This window comes from Stomoxys calcitrans, chromosome 2, assembly GCF_963082655.1.
Source record: "Stomoxys calcitrans chromosome 2, idStoCalc2.1, whole genome shotgun sequence".
NCBI classification, from domain to species: Eukaryota; Metazoa; Arthropoda; class Insecta; order Diptera; family Muscidae; genus Stomoxys; species Stomoxys calcitrans.
The window spans coordinates 58,310,836-58,326,714 of NC_081553.1; the positions used below are offsets into that span (position 1 = coordinate 58,310,836).

Sequence of the window (15,879 nt, forward strand, 5' to 3'; positions counted from 1 at the left end):
TGGGTCAGCAGAGGAACAACTCGAGGAGGTGTACTGTCTACGTTGGAATATAGCCTTAAGTAATATATTATTGGCTCTGGAAGAGAAAGGTGTAAAAGTGGTCACGTATGCATATGATGAGGCTGTTGCGGTTAAGGTAAAGTCTACCAGCACTCTTAGAGATAAACTTCAGGAAGCTCTAAGTATATCGGCGAAGTGGTCTGCCGAAAATGGCCTTGGCTTCAATCCGTCTAAGACGAAATTTGTTCTTTTCAGCAGTAGATACAAATTGGCCGCAGTGGCATCTGTCTCCTTGGGTGGAGAGAATGTTCCATTTACAGAAAGCGCAAAATATCTGGGTGTTTTGCTGGACAGTAAATAGACTGAAGATCTGTAGATCTATAGGGTGATTTTTTTGAGGTTAGGATTTTCATGCATTAGTATTTGACAGATCACGTGGGATTTCAGACATGGTGTCAAAGAGAAAGATGCTCAGTATGCTTTGACATTTCATCATGAATAGACTTACTAACGAGCAACGCTTGCAAATCATTGAATTTTATTACCAAAATCAGTGTTCGGTTCGAAATGTGTTCAAATTTTGACAAATTTTGTTCAGCGATGAGGCTCATTTCTGGTTGAATGGCTACGTAAATAAGCAAAATTGCCGCATTTGGAGTGAAGAGCAACCAGAAGCCGTTCAAGAACTGCCCATGCATCCCGAAAAATGCACTGTATGGTGTGGTTTGTACGCTGGTGGAATCATTGGACCGTATTTTTTCAAAGATGCTGTTGGACGCAACGTTACGGTGAATGAACACATTTCGAACCGAATACTGATTTTGGTAATAAAATTCAATGATTTGCAAGCGTTGCTCGTTAGTAAGTCTATTCATGATGAAATGTCAAAGCATACTGAGCATCTTTCTCTTTGACACCATGTCTGAAATCCCACGTGATCTGTCAAATACTAATGCATGAAAATCCTAACCTCAAAAAAATCACCCTATACAAATACGACTTAGCAGAGGAGCACCTCAAGGAGGTGTACTGTCTCCACTACTTTGAAAAATAGCCATAAACAATATATTATTGTCTCTGGAAGAAAAAAGGTGTAAACGTAGATAACGTGGCTGTTGCGTTTAAGGTAAAGTCTCCCGGCATTCTTCGAGATGTTCTTCAGGAAGCTCTACGTACGACAGCGAAGTGGGCTGTCAAAAGTGGTCTTGGTATAAATTCGTGTAAAAAAGGAAAGTTGTTCTTTTCAGCAGTAGATACTACTTACCCACAGTGGCACTTGTCTCCTTAGGAGGAGAAATGTTCCATTTACTGAAAGTGCAAAATATCTCTGTGTTTTGCTGGATACGAAATTGAACTTCAAATCAAACATTTTGTAAAGGGCAAGAAAGGCAACTCTTGCCCTATACACTTGCAAAAGAGTCATTGGCAAAAGTTGGAGGTTTAGACCGCGCATCATGCATTGGGTATATACTGCAGTTGTCTGACCTATAATGCTATATGGTGTTGTGGTCTGGTGGACGACGCTTCAAAAGTCCGCCTACTATTCAATACTCAGCCAGATCCAAAGGATGACTTTTTATTGCACATCACAGCTGCATTGAAGACGAAACCATCTGATGCATTGAATTTAATGCTACACCGTAAAGCCTCTGGACATTGTGGCTAGACAAATTGCTTCGACCACTGCTGTGAGGCTAAGGGAGTTTTAACTTTGGTCATGCGACGGCAACGGACACTGGATACACATTACCTGAGCCACTTTTTGATAACAAGTACAGTACTAATATTTTTGATAGAAACGATTCGAACAATTCGATTTTTGGGTTGCCCAAAAAGTAATTGCTTGCTTTAGAAAAAAAGTGTAAAATAAGTATATTTGATTAAAGTTCATTCTAAGTTTTATTAAAAATTCATTTACTTTCTTTTAAAAAATCCGCAATTACTTTTTGGGCAACCCAATACAATATTCCTCTCTGGTAATAGAAGTTACCTTGGGGAAATTGTAGTTCCAAGCCCAGATGGGCTTTGGGGTGTACTCTGAAGAACGAGGTCTGGTCGTATCGATAAGATTGCTCGACCACTGCAGAGTATATGAAGTGGAGATCCTTGCAAGTAAAGAAGTGGTGGAATGGCTAAGATATAATGTCATAACGAAGATTAATATCGTCTCAGAAAGCCAGGCATCCATTAAAACCCTCCAAATTTATGTGGTCTCTGTCGGATCGGTTGTTGACCGACTGAAGGTTACAAGTAAATACTTTGGTAGAAACTGTGAGGACGTCGAGGACGTTGCTGTGTGTGTGTCCCGCACTGGCAGCAGGAAGGAGTTCCACTTAAGGTTCTTTGAGAAATTTTTTTGATTTAGCGGATGTGAACACTCGCAAGTTGTTGGGCTCTTTAAAGTGATCTGGATGGTCCAAAGGATGTCTAAAACATTTTCTATAGAAAACAAGCAAAAAGGCGGGGCCGATCATTGGATACACACGACTATATGTAAACCACATTTCGTCATAATCCGGTGAAAAATGCATTATTAATGCCCCCATAGCAACGTTATCGAAATATGGTCTGATTTGGACCCAATTCGACACAGATATTGAGTGGTCTAATAAGTACAAGTCATTGTTCAATTTTGTAGAACAAAATATTTGTTTTTTTGGTAGCCATATCCAAATGTAAAACGATCTGAACTATATACGACACGGGTGTCGAAAAGCCTAACATAAGTCACTGTGTCAAATTTCAACGAAATCGGATTATAAATGTGCCTTTTATGGGGCCGAGACTTTAAATCGAGAGATCGGTCTATATGGCAGCTATGTTCAAATTTGAACCGATCTAGGCCAAATTGAAGAGGGCTATCGAAGGGCCTAACACAACTCAGTGTTCCAAATTTCGGCGAAATCGGATAATAAATGCGCCTTTATATTGAGAGATCGGTTTATATGACAGCTATATCCAAATCTGGACCGATCTGAGCCAGATTGCAGAAAGTTGTCGAAAAGCTTATCGCAACTTACTGTCCCAAATTTCGGCGAAATCGGACAATAAGTACGACCTTAAATCAAGAGATCGGTCTACAGGTATCTATATCCAAATCTAGACCGATCTAATCCAAATTGAAGGGCCTAATACAACTTACTGTCCCAAATTTCGGCGACATCGGAAAATAAATGCGCCTTTTATGGGCCTAAGACTTTAAATCGAGAGATCGGTCTATATGGTAGCTATATCGAAATCTGAACCAATCTGTGCCAAATTGCAGAAAGATTTCGAGGGGCCTAACAACTCATCGTCCCAAATTTCGGCGACATAGGAAAATAAATGCACCTTTTTTGGGCCTAAAACCTACAATCGAGAGATCGGTCTATATGGCAGCTATATCCAAATCTGGACTGATATGGGCCAAATTGAAGAAGGATGTCGACTGGCCTAAAACTGCTCACTGTCCCAATCGGATAATAAATGTGGTTTTTATGGGCCTAAGACCCTAAATCGGCGGATCGGTCTATATGGGGGCTATATCAAGATACAGTCCGATATAGCCCATCTTCGAACATAACCTGCTTATGGACAAAAAAGTCAATATAAACGTTCTAAACATTGAATTAAGGATCAGAACAAAAATTATTCCAATTTATTTAAGTTACAATAATTTTATGAACATGAAACATTTTATTTCCATAAAAAATTCTAGTTTTTTAATTCTAAAATTCCTGTTATGTCTTAAATTTTTTCTTATGAAAATTTCCATTTAAAAAATGTTCCATAACAACTTCAACATTGACATTAAACTCTTGGCCAATTCTTGGGTGAATATTTTTGCAACATTTTATGAGCATTCTTGGGCATGTTTTTTCCATGGCAATTACCACAACAGTTTTCATTGGATTAGAGTAAAATGAACCACAAAACAAAACAAAAATAGGAAAAAAATGCACAGAACTACTCAACTAGACAAGTAGCCAAGTAGCCAAGAAACCAGCTCAATATTCAAATAAAACCCAAACAAAGTAAGAAAATCGCTTCTAAGCCATTGCCATTCTTTGGCTGTTTACTCATATGATGCCTTAAACACTCTCGTATTTAACAATTAGACTGCGTTGGAAACGTCTTGCAGCTCTAAAAAAGAAATAAAAAAAACAAGCGGCAACAACAACAACAAAGAGCAAGTTACCATATCCAAGGGGCCAGCCGCAGGCTATGGATAAATTTAAAAATAGGAAACGAATGACCAAAAAAAAAAAAAACAAAATCGACCCAAGCTTAGGCAGTCATAGCACGTGATAGCCATCCGTCCAAACGTCCATCCGTTGCTCAGGGAAGCTTATAGCTTCTACCCATCCATCCATCCATCTATCTATCTATTCACCAATTTGGCCAAACTGGTGGGGATGAGGAGGGAGCATAAAGAACAACTTTAGGCCAACAATAACAAAGAAATTATCCGACTCAAGACAACAAAATTGATTGAAATTTACGGCAACGGTTGTTAATGCGCTATGGCCTGCCTGCTTGCCGCCGCCTGTTGACTGTTTGCTGCTGGTGTCCACTGCAAGTCTGTGTCTTGGCCATGTTGTCGAGTGCCTTGACAGCATCAGCAGAAGCAGCTTCACCATCACTCGGCAAGCACTTTTGCAGCTGTTTCGACTCTATTCCGAGTTGTAATGAACTTTGGAACATTAAAGCAAATCAACAACCGACGGCCACAAGCCAAACAACCAACCATACAAACACACCAAAATGGTTAGGAAAATTAGTTTTTTCCTACCACCGTCTTGTCAGAGTTTTACTTTAGAAGCACACCTGAGTTGAATGCGATGAAGAAGCAGCAGCAGCGGCAGCAGCAGAAAACTAAATAAGACGAAAATTTCCTCTTACGGGCATGCAGAAAGGCAGTCATGTCGGCACTTACAATTTGTTATCTCTCCTTTTATTTTCCGGAGGGGCTTCTTGGTTCTTGCTCTCCTGGTCTTCCTCAACCACAACCTCTGTTGCAAGGTTGGACTTGAAAACCAGAATTGTATTTTGTATTGTTATTATTATTCCTTCTATTTTCAGAAAATAAATTAATTAATTTTTCTTGGAAGTTGGGAAAAAAACGGTGCGTGCTGCCATTTGGTCAGCAAGAGGAGAGACCCCAAATTAAATGTTGAGAGGAAATTAGTAGGAAGATACAAGAAGAAACAAATGTAACATAAATCTGTGCTGGAATATTCTTTTTGAAAAAACTGGCTATACTCGGTCACCATAGCGCAGAGGTTAGCATGTACGCCTATGACGCTGAACGCTTGGGTTCGAATCCTGGCGAGACCATTAGCAAAAATTTTCAGCGGAGGTTTTCCCCTCCTAATGCTGGCAACATTTGTGAGGTTCTATGCCAAGTAAAACTTCTCTCCAAAGAGGTGTCGCACTGCGGCACCCCATTCGGACTCGGCTATAAAAAGGAGGCACCTTATCATTGAGCTTAAACTTGAATCGTACTTCACTCATTGAGGAGTTTGCCTCTGATCCTTAGTGGAATGTTCATGGGTAAAATTTGCATTTGCAGCTATACTCGGCTAGCTCTATTGCGTCTTTTTATACCCACCACCGACGGATTACATTTGCAATACATCGAAATATCCATTTCCGATCCTATAAAGTACACATAATCTTGATCGTCGTAAAAATCTAAGACGATCTAGCCATGTCCGTCCGTCTGTTTGTTGAAATCACGCTGCTGTCTTTAAAAATAGAGATATTGAGATGAAACTTTGCACAAATCCTTTTTTTTGTCCATAGGTAGGTTAAGTTCGATGATGGGCTATATCGGACTTTATCATGATATAGTCCCAGATCTGTCGGATTAAGGTCTTAGACCTATAAAAGATACATTTATTATCCGATTTCGATGAAATTTGGGATAGTGAGTTGTGTTAGGCCTCTCGAAATCCTTGTCCAATATGGCCTAGATCGGTCCAGTTTTAGATATAGCTGCCATATAGACCGATCTCACGATTTAAGGTCTTGGGCCCATAAAAGGCGCATTTATTGTCCGATTTCGCGAAAATTTGTTATAGTACGTTATGTTAGGCCCAAATTGAAGAGACCATTCAATGTTCGTGGCGAATTTGGGTACATAAATTATCCAATTTTCACGGGATTGTGATGAAAGGAGGTTTACCCGAGGTGGTTAGTATCCAAAGTTCGGCCTTTTTATACCCTACACCACTACTGTGGTACAGAGTATTATAACTTAGTGAATTTGTGTGTAACACTCAAAAAGAAGAGAGATAGACCCATTGATAGGTATACCGATCGACTCAGAATCACTTTCTGATTCGATTTAGCTATGTCCGTCCGTTTGTATGTCCGTCCGTCTGTCTATCCATGTTAATTTGTGTACAAAGCACAGGTCGCAGTTTTCATCCGATCGTCTTCAAATTTGTTACAGTCATGTTTTTCGGCCACATTTATGTTCGTCCGATTTTCAATAATAATGCAATAAAATGGTCATTTGTTAATCGATTCTCTTGAAATTTGGCAGAAAGGTTTTTTTACGACTCTCGACTTTACTGGTGAATTTCATGGAAATCGGTTCAGATTTAGATATAGCTCCGCCCGATTTTCACTCCTAGAACCGCCCGATTTTCACTCCTAGAACCACTGCAAGCACATTTATTGACCAATCTTGCCAAAATATTGCACAACGCTTTCCTCGACGACTACCACAATATACATAGAGTTTGGTCAAAATCGGTTCAGATTTAGATATAGCTCCCATATATATGTTCGTCCGATTTGTAGTAATATTGGAATAAAATGTTCTTTTGCTAACCGATTTTCTCGAAATTCGGCAGGAGGGATTTTCTCTTGACTCTCAATATTACTGGTGAATTTCATGGAAATCGGTTCAGATTTACATATAGCTCTCATATATATAAATATGTCCGGATTTTAACTTCTAGGGTCACAGCAAGCGCATTTATTGATCCATCTTGCCAAAACTTTGTACAACGCTTTCCTCGACGACTGCCACAGTATCTAAGGAGTTTGCTCGAAATCAGTTCAGATTTAGATATAGCTCTCATATATATGTTTGTCCGATTTTGAGAAATATTGCAAAAAAGTGATCATTTGTTATTCGATTCTATCGATATTTTGCAGAAAGGATTTTTTTATGACTCTCAATATTACTGGTGAATTTCATAGAAATCGGCCCAGATTTAGATATAGCTATCATATATGTATATCGCCAGATTTTCACCCCAAGAGCCACTGCAAGCGCATTGTTTGACCAATCTTGCCAAAATTTTGCACAGCATTTTCTTCGACGACTACCACATTATCTAAGAAGTTTGCTCGGAATCGGTTCAGAATTAGATATAGCTCCTATATATACGTTCGTCAGATTTTGGGTAATTTGCCATAATGTTTGCCAAACGTAGTTTCTACAGTTTGTACATATTTGCTGGCCGAGGTCCATCAAAATTGGTTCAGAATCGGATGTAGGACCACATTGTACTTATAGGGTAGGTGTAGGGTTTTATATAGTCGGCACCGCCCGACTTTTGCCCTTCCTTACTGGTTACTTTTTGTATTTGTTAAGTAAATCTTTGGTATTCAAATTGATGTTAAATAACCAACAAACCATGGGTTAGCCATGGTTAACCTTATTATGACAGATTCATAACAGATTTTTGCCTAGTGTTTAACTAGATTTGTTTCTTATACTCATTAGCAATGAGAAGCAGAGCATGTTTGATCCATCATCATTATGCTAATTGAACGATTTCCATATTATTTCGATGCATGTTTTGAACCATCCTAATGATTTTTTTCCGTTTTTTAAAAATAATCACCTGTTTGCCAGTGTAATCGACATCATTGCTATATGCAACAGCTAATTTAATGTAGAGCGTAATGCTACATCTCTTAAAATTTATTAAAAGATCAGAGCCAATTATTTTTTGGCTTTTATTTTTCTTTCTTTAAATCGTTAAACATTTTTTGTTTTTTGCACAAAATTGATAAAAATAAAACACAATAGCGCCGTTCGTTCCACTTGGCACTCGATACATGTATGAAGCGTATGTGAGACAAAATGTTGCCATGACTTCTAGAGTGCGAGACGATGTCTCATTTAGAGGGGGTCAGCAACGCTAAACGAGAATGCCTTCGCAGCAACTATTTTTAGATCGAAAATGTACGAAAAAAAAATATTTGTGCGAAACATGCTCTGTTGGAGATAGACAAACACAATGACAAAAATGCGTAAAGTGACAAAAATCCCCAAAAGGCAACAAAAAAAAAAAGTTTTAATCAAAATTGAGAAAAATATGTTCTCCTTTGATATCAAACCAAACCCCGCAAATCCCTAAAATTAGCTATGCAGCTTCTAATGAAATAACGCCTAAGTGTATACACCGTCACGTATTCATCACAACTTTGTTGTTGTATTGCCTATACCTGTTGAACTCTGAGGCGAATTTCTTATCACCTCAATTCTAGGTAATTACACTAAGCCGCTAGCCTAGCGGGAGTTAAACCTTCCGAGAATTGTAAAAAAAACAGGAAAAATATATCATCTATGCCTAGTTCCTTGAGTCTTCCTAGAGCCTTTGATTATTAAATTAAAGACACTTGTAGCTTGTTTTTTTTTTTCTTTTTCTAAAATATCAACTTCATTTTTAAACATTGACATCTTAGGATAGCTGTTACCTCAAACCTTTTTAAAACTCTTGGGGATTTTCTTGTTTTACACTCTGTGGAGACTGGTGTTGAATGTTAAAGGAGATAAGCCCACAAAAAAAAGCCTGGGGCTTGCTTTTACTCTCCCCCAAAGTGTTTTTTTTTCGACATTAAAACTTTAATTTATATGACGTTTTAAGAGTTAATGAAACATGTGCCAAGTCAACGATTGTGGCAGCCAGGCAGTCAGCTCCAACTGACAGCTCCGTCATTCATTCATTCATTTATCCGATATTTCCCCTTTGCTTTACATCCTCCTATGTTGGTGCTGCTGCGGCTGCGACTGTATCGCGTATTTGGGTCATTCGTGAGCCAACTATAAATGTTTTCATTTTTCGATATCACCGAACGATCTGTTTGTATGTCTACAAGAGTGTGTCTGTTACCTTTTTTTGTTTAATTTGTCTAAAAATTATTTATGACTTAAAAATTGAGAAAGGTTTGGGTTTTTCGGGGAGGTCTTTATTGAAAACGTAGAAGAAAAAAAATCACTCCACTCCCCAGAATTAAATTTATTGAAAAGTTTCAATGCCAATCGAATGTTGCAAGACATAAATACTGTTGAAATGAATTGTAATTGGTGCAGGTTTTTTGTTGTTTTGCGCACAGATATGCAGTTTGCGGTTGAGGAAAAAACGAGGCAAATTACAATGTTGCAGGTACTTTTTGATATTGAGTAGTGCCATATAATTTCCATGAATTTTTTCCATAGAAATAGAATTTCTACAAAATTTTCTATAAAAATTAAATTTTTTTTAATTACCAATATAAATGAAAAGTTGGCAAAATTTAAAAATAAGATTGACAAAATTTTCTGTTGCAACAATTTTTACAAAATTTTTTGAAAAAAAAAATTGACAAAACTTTCTAAAAAAAATAAAAAATGTTTATCGGGCTTTTTGGATTATTTTTATAAAAAAAAATTAGACAACGTTTAAAGAAAAATTGTAAAATTTTGCATTTTATAGACAAACAAATTCACTAAGTTATAATACCCTGTACCACAGTAGTGGTGTAGGGTAAAAAAACCCTGTTTTTTAAAGTCAGACAGAATGTCTGTTTTTTGCTTGGTAATAGCATTAGACTGGTCTCTTAGATCGCGATTTCGTTGTCAGTAGGATTTGTTAAAAAATATATGTCTTCTACTTCGTTGTCAGAAGGATTTGTGTTCTATATTCTATTCTATTGAGAAAAATTACAAAAAAAAAACAAAAACAATTAATAAATCGTCAACTCCTGTTGTGGTACAATTGTTCGATGATCACTAGCCAAACCAAGCAGAAAAAGTTGAAAAATGTTTATAGAAACAAAATTGCGGCTAGTAGAGGCTCAAGAAGTCAAATTGGGAGATTGGTTTATATGGGAGCAATATCAGGTTATAGACCGATTTGGACCGTGCTTGGCATAATTATTAGAAGTCATAAGAGAAAACTATTTGCAAAATTTTAGCTAAATCGGATAACAATTGCGCCTTCTAGCGACTCAAGAAGTAAAATCGGGAGATCGGTTTATATGGGAGCTATAGCAGGTTAGAGACCGATTTAGACCATACTTGACATTGTTATTAAAAGACATAACGGAACACCACATACAAACCTTCAGCCGAATCGGATGTAAATTGCGGCTTCCAGGAGCTCAAGAAGTCAAATCGGGAGATTGGTTTATATGGGAGCTATATCAGGTTCTTGACCAATTTAGACCGTACTTAGCAGAGTTGTTGAAAGTCACAACAAAATTTCAGCCAAATGGGGCAACAATTGTGGCTTCCAGGGGATCAAGAAATCAAATCGGAAGATCGGTTTATATGGGAGCTATATCCAAATCTGAACCGATATGGCCCATCTGAAATCCCCAACGACCTACATCAATATAAAGTATCTGTGCAAAATTTCATGCGGCTAGCTTTACGCTTTCGACCGCTATCGTGTTTTCGAAAGAGGAACCGTCCTACCGACGGATATGGCTAGATCGAATGAGAATATCGAAACGATTCAGGATATATATACTTTATGGGGACGCAGACCATTATTAAAAAGAAAAGACTAGGTTAGTATAGCCCCATCCTATGGTGGTAGGTAGAAAAATATGTAGCCGCAATATTGAAATGTTATTCTATGGCAAGCAAAGTTTGTCTGGATAACAAGACTTTGGATTTGTGTGTGTTGCTGATGTAAGTTGTCTTTTTGAAGAGATGTTGCTGTAAGATTAAAATTTTTTCCTACTGCGCTACAAGATAAGGTTGAATAATAAAATCTAACGTTTCATTCGAAGAATATGCTTCTACCATTGTGCTGCTCACTAATTAGTGAGTAGGTGGAAGCATGTAATCTTTTGGTGGCATCGCAAGCTGATGAGACCCCTGGCAAACGCCGAAATCACGAATCTTGCAGCCCGCTCCCAATACATTTTACACATCACAAGTGCAGAGACTCTTTAAAGAGTTTTTGTTCTTTTGTTTTTCTATTTCTATCTCTTTATATATAGGAGCCATATCACGTTATGGACCGATTCGGGAGGCGCATACTTGGTTTGAATGTTAAAGACCCTGGTAGAGGTCATTGTGCAAAATTTCAGCCAAAACGGATAAGAATTACGCCTTATAGAGGTTCAATAAATTTATAAGGGAGCTATATATTGAAGGTCACAGGAGAAGTCGTTGTGCAAAATTTCAGCCAAATCAGTCAAGACCTGCAACCTCTAGGGGCTCAAGAAATACAATCGGGAGATCGATTTATATGGGATCTATATCAGGTTTTAGACCGTTTTGGAACCATACTTGGCAGATCCGTTGAACGTCATAGTATAAAATTTCAGCCAAATCGGATAAGAAATACGCTCTCTGGTAGCTCAAGAAGTATAATAGGGAGATCGTTTTTTATGGAAGCTATATCATGGTACGATATGGCCTATTTACAACAGCTAAAACGCGCTTAGTTTAGTCGAATCTTGAGATCCCACCACCATTGGTTCTTCTTAAAATGTACGCTTTTGGACCTAGGGCACATGTGTTCTTTAATTACAAAGTGGCAAATCAATCAAAAATTTAAGCTTCTTGGGGCCTTAGAAGACAAATCACTATATCGGTTTATATAGGGGAGCTACTATAGCAGGTTATAGAACAATTTTGTACTTTACTTACCACGGATATTTGAGGTCATAACAGAATACTAAGTGGAAAATTTCAGCCAAATCGAACATCAATTGTTACTACCAGAGGATATCGTTTTATATGGGAGCCTTATGTGAGTTATATATTGAAGGTCATAGGAGAAGTCGTTGTGCAAAATTTAAGCCAAATCAGTCAAGAACTGCAAACTCTAGGGGCTCAAGAAATACAGACGGGAGATCGATTTATATGGGATCTATGTCAGGTTTTAGACCGTTTTGGAAAGCGCTTAGTTCAGTCGAATTTTGTTAATCCGCCACCATTGGTTCTTCTTAAAATGTACGCTATCGGACCTAGGGCACATGTGTACTTTAGTGTACAAAGTGGCAAATCAATAAAAAATTTAATCTTCTTGGGGTCTTAGAAGACAAATCACTATATCGGTTTATATATGGGAGCTAGAGCAGGTTATAGACCAATTTTGTACTTTACTTACCACGGATATTGGAGGTCATAAAAGTGGAAAATTATAGCCAAATCGAACAACAATTGCTACTACTAGAGGAGATCGTTTTATATGAGAGCCTTAAGAGGTTAAAGACCGATTTGGAAACGCTCCGTGCTATTTTCTTTTTTTTCTGATCGACCGAAAATTGAGGCTTCTGGGAGCTCAAGAAGTCAAATCGAAGGAGAACTTTATAAGGCCCGAAGCCAGGATTTCTTTTCGGGGCGCCCAACAAAATCGATTTTTTTTTTAATGTAGTCTTAGAAAAATTTATTAGGGGCGGTCCAATTAGAGAATGATTTAAGTATTGCTTTGTTTTTGGTACCATCTTCATTTCATTGTAATCGACTTTCAAATAAACTTACCAGCTTAGCGGTACGAGTAACCTCTTAAAATGACACTTACCTAAAAAAGAAAAGAAAAAAGGTTTAGTTTTTTATTCTAAACTACAAGAAGATTGTTTTAATGTTCATAAGTGACCAAATTTTCCAAAATCAACATTATTTCTTGCAGTGCACCACCCCCGAACATATGTTTCAAGTTATAAGCATCAAACGAATAAGGAAATATTTTGCCACATTTTGCTCGACATTATTCAATTGCAGCATTTATGCCGCCCATTGATTTCAGCTCATGATGTTGGTGAAAGTTTATTGAACTCAGTTTGGATTGTTGGCATACTGCTTTAATATGACTGTGGGCTTAGCCCACAGTTCGCAAAGCTTGCACATTCTGCAACTCCCTTTCCATGCCACTGATGGTAGCTGTCTTTTATGGGCCTCTGCTTTGACTATCAAATTGAATATCACCATGTATAAAGGAGTCCCAACAAAAAAAGAAACAAGTAAAAGCGTGCTAAGTTCGGCCGGGCCGAATCTTATATACCCTCCACCATGGATCGCATTTGTCGAGTTGTTTTCCCGGCATCTCTTCTTAGGCAAAAAAGGATATAAGAAAAGAGTTGCTCTGCTATTAAAACGATATCAAGATATGGTCCGGTTCGGACCACAATTAAATTATATGTTGGAGACCTGTGTAAAATTTCAGCCAATTCGTATAAGAATTGCGCCCATTGGGGCTCACGAAGTAAAATAGAGAGAACGATTTATATGGGATCTGTATCGGGCTATAGACCGATTCAGACCATAATAAAAACGTTTGTTGATGGTCATGAGAGGATCCATCGTACAAAATTTCAGGCATATCGGATAATAATTGCGACCTCTAGGGGTCAAGAAGTCAAGATCCCAGATCGGTTTATATGGCAGCTATATCAGGTTATGAACCGATTTGAACCTTATTTGACACAGTTGTTGAAAGTAAAAATAAAATACGTCATGCAAAATTTCAGCCAAATCGGATAGGAATTGCGCCCTCTAGAAGCTCAAGAAGTCAAATCCCCAGATCTGTTTATATGACAGCTATATCAGGTTATGAACCGATTTGAACCATACTTGGCACAGTTGTTGGATATCATAACGAAATACTTCGTGCAAAAATTCATTCAAATCGGATAAGAACTGTGCCCTCTAGAGGCTCAAGAAGTCAAGACCCAAGATCGGTTTATATGGTAGCTATATCAGGTTATGGACCGATTTGAACCATACTTGGCACAGTTGTTGGGTATCATAACAAAACACGTCGTGCGAAATTCCATTCCAATCGGATAAGAATTGCGCCCTCTAGAGGGTCAAGAAGTCAAGACCCAAGATCGGATTATATGCTAGCTATATCATGTTATGGACCGATTTGAACCATACTTGGCACTGTTGTTGGATATAATAAGAAAACACGTCGTGCTAAATTCCATTCCAATCGGATAAGAATTGTGCCCTCTAGAGGCTCAAGAAGTCAAGACCCAAGATCGGTTTATATGACAGCTATATCAGGTTATGGACCGATTTGAACCATACTTGGCACAGTTGTTGGATATCATAAGAAAACACGTCGTGCAAAATTTCATTCTGATCGGATAAGAATTGCGCACGCTAGAGGCTCAAGAAGTCAAGACCCAAGATCGGTTTATATGGCAGCTATATCAGGTTATGGACCGATTTGAACCATACTTGGCACAGTTGTTGGATATCATAGCAAAACGCGTCATGCTAAATTTCATTCCAATCGGATAAGAATTGCGCCCTCTAGAGGCTCAAGAAGCCAAGACCCAAGATCGGTTTATATGGCAGCTATATCAAAACATGGACCGATATGGCCCATTTACAATACCAACCGACCTACACTAATAAGAAGTATTTGTGCAAAATTTCAAGCGGCTAGCTTTACTCCTTCGGAAGTTAGCGTGCTTTCGACAGACAGACGGACGGACGGACGGACGGACGGACGGACAGACGGACGGACGGACGGACAGACGGACGGACATGGCTAGATCGACATAAAATGTCACGACGATCAAGAATATATATACTTTATGGGGTCTCAGACGAATATTTCGAGTAGTTACAAACAGAATGACGAAATTAGTATACCCCCCATCTTATGGTGGAGGGTATAAAAATAATAGCCAACTGGGCACTGATTACGAATGTTGATTTGAATCTGCATACGCGGCACTATTCAACAAATTCACTTCAATCAAAGATTTTATTCATTTTCTTTTGTATTTATTGAGTCATAATGAATGTAAGAGTTTTTCCTCATGGCATGTTTGTTTTTTTTTGCTGATATCTTTTTAATGTTTCTGCTGGGGGCGGTGGGAAAATGTTAGGTCTTGAGGCTTGAAAACAATTGGGCTTGCCAAGAAGGTTGAATGATGTAAAATTGAAACAACAACAAATTTCGATAATTCAAACGAAAGACTTAAAAGAAAATATTTTTGTTTCAAGTGCAATTTGGATTAGAAAGCTACATAATGATTTGTATCATTTGACCAAAATATGAGCTTAAATATTCACCTTTGGAAATAGGCTCTTTAAAGAGCGCTTTTCCTATTATACTGCTATACATACTGTGGTAAAAAATTTTCATATTGTGATGACTTTTAATTTTTATACCCTCCATTATAGGATGGGGGGTATACTAATTTCGTCATTCTGTTTGTAACTACTCGAAATATTCGTCTGAGACCCCATAAAGTATATATATTCTTGATCGTCGCGACATTTTATGCCGATCTAGACATGTCCGTCCGTCTGTCCGTCTGTCTGTCAAAAGCACGCTCACTTCCGAAGGAGTAAAGCTAGCCGCTTGAAATCTTGCACAAATACTTCTTATTAGTGTAGGTCGGTTGGTATTGTAAATGGGCCATATCGGTCCATGTTTTGATATAGCTGTCATATAAACCGATATTGGGTCTTGACTTCTTGAGCCTCTAGAGGGCGCAATTCTTATCCGATTTGAATGAATTTTTGCACGACGTGTTTTGTTATGATATCCAACAACTGTGCCAAGTATGATTCAAATCGGTTCATAACCTGATATAGCTGTCATATAAACAGATCTGGGGCTTGATTTCTTGAGCTTCTAGAGGGCGCAATTCCTTTCCGATTTGAATGAATTTTTGCACGAAGTATTTTGT

The 15,879-nt window shown here is 38.1% G+C and overlaps 1 protein-coding gene across 3 annotated transcripts in view; it reads right to left on the reverse strand.

The window, feature by feature from the left end:
- The window catches only part of LOC106080662 (tyrosine-protein kinase Fer), a 247,419-nt gene that overhangs the window by 46,772 nt on the left and 184,768 nt on the right, over positions 1 to 15,879 (reverse strand). The window lies entirely within an intron of this gene.